This window comes from Arachis hypogaea, chromosome 5 (genome assembly GCF_003086295.3).
Source record: "Arachis hypogaea cultivar Tifrunner chromosome 5, arahy.Tifrunner.gnm2.J5K5, whole genome shotgun sequence".
In the NCBI taxonomy this organism is placed as follows: Eukaryota; Viridiplantae; Streptophyta; class Magnoliopsida; order Fabales; family Fabaceae; genus Arachis; species Arachis hypogaea.
The window spans coordinates 16,303,552-16,304,925 of NC_092040.1; the positions used below are offsets into that span (position 1 = coordinate 16,303,552).

The window sequence follows — 1,374 nt, forward strand, 5'->3', positions numbered from 1 at the left end:
TTCACGTTTGAGAGCGCTACCAAGTTTTTGGCGCCATTGTTGATGATCACAATTTCGTGCACCATGACCTTTCAGAGAATTTTGAAGTTTCATGGACTTAGTTTCTCTAATGCAGCAAAATTGTAAGTTTTATGGACTTCCATCGGAAGATCCTCATCAGTTCTTAGCTAAATTCTTGCAAATCTGTGATACTTTTAAGACTAATTGGGTTGATTCCGAGGTCTACAAACTTATGCTTTTCCCCTTTGCTGTAAGAGACAAAGCTAGAATATGGTTGGACTCACAACCTAGAGAAAGCCTGAACTCTTTGGACAAGTTGGTCAATGCTTTCTTGACAAATTCTTTCCACCTCAAAAGATGAGCAAGCTTAGAGTGGAAGTCCAAACCTTCAAACAGAAGGAAGGTGAATCCCTCTATGAAGCTTGGGAAAGATACAAGCAATTAACCAAAAGGTGTCCTTTTGACATGCTTCCAGAATAGAGCATCATATATATATATATATATATATATATTCTATGATGGTCTGTCTGAATTGTCTAAGATGTCATTAGACCATTTTGCTGGTGGTTCTCTTTATCTGAAAACCCCTGTAGAAGCCTAGGAACTCATTGAGATGGTTGCAAATAACCAGTTCATGTACACTTCTGAAAGAAATCCTGTGAATAATGGGATGACTCAGAAGAAAGGAGTTCTTGAGATTGATACTCTGAATGCCATATTGGCTAAGAACAAAATATTGACTCAGTAAGTCAATATAATTTCTCAGAATCTGAGTGGATTGCAAACTGTGTTCGGTAGTGCTAAAGAAGCCTCCTCTGAAGGAGAAGTTTATGACACTGAGAATCCTGCAATAGAAGAGGTGAATTACATGGGAGAATCCTATGGAAACACCTATGATCCTTCATGGAGAAACCATCCAAATTTCTCATGGAAGGATCAACAAAAGCCTCAACAAGGCTTCAACAACAATAATGGTAGGAGAAATAGGTTTGGCAATAGCAAACCTTTTCCATCATCTTCTCATCAACAGACAGAGAATTCTGAGCAAAGCCTCTTTGGCTTAGCAAATATAGTCTCTGATCTATCTAAGACCACTCTCAATTTCATGAATGAAACAAGGTCCTCCATCAGAAATTTGGAGGCACAAGTGGGTCAGCTGAGTAAAAGAATTACTGAAACTCCTCCAAGTACTCTCCCAAGCAATACAGAAGAGAATCCCAAAAGAGAGTGCAAGGCCATAACTATAACCAAAATCGCCGATCATGGAGAGAGTGAAAAGGCAATGATTCCTAGTGAGGAAGACCTCAAGGGACGTCCACTGACCAATAAGGAGTTCCCTATTGAGGAACCACAGGAATCTGAGGCTCATACAGA

At 39.5% G+C, this 1,374-nt stretch overlaps 1 non-coding gene across 1 annotated transcript; it reads right to left on the minus strand.

Annotated features, from left to right (window-relative positions):
• Window positions 1-363: 363 nt before the first annotated feature.
• Window positions 364-471, minus strand: LOC112804668 (small nucleolar RNA R71). Its single transcript, XR_003203278.1, has one exon. It is a non-coding gene; the product is annotated as a small nucleolar RNA R71 (small nucleolar RNA).
• Between the last annotated feature and the right edge of the window lie 903 nt (window positions 472-1,374).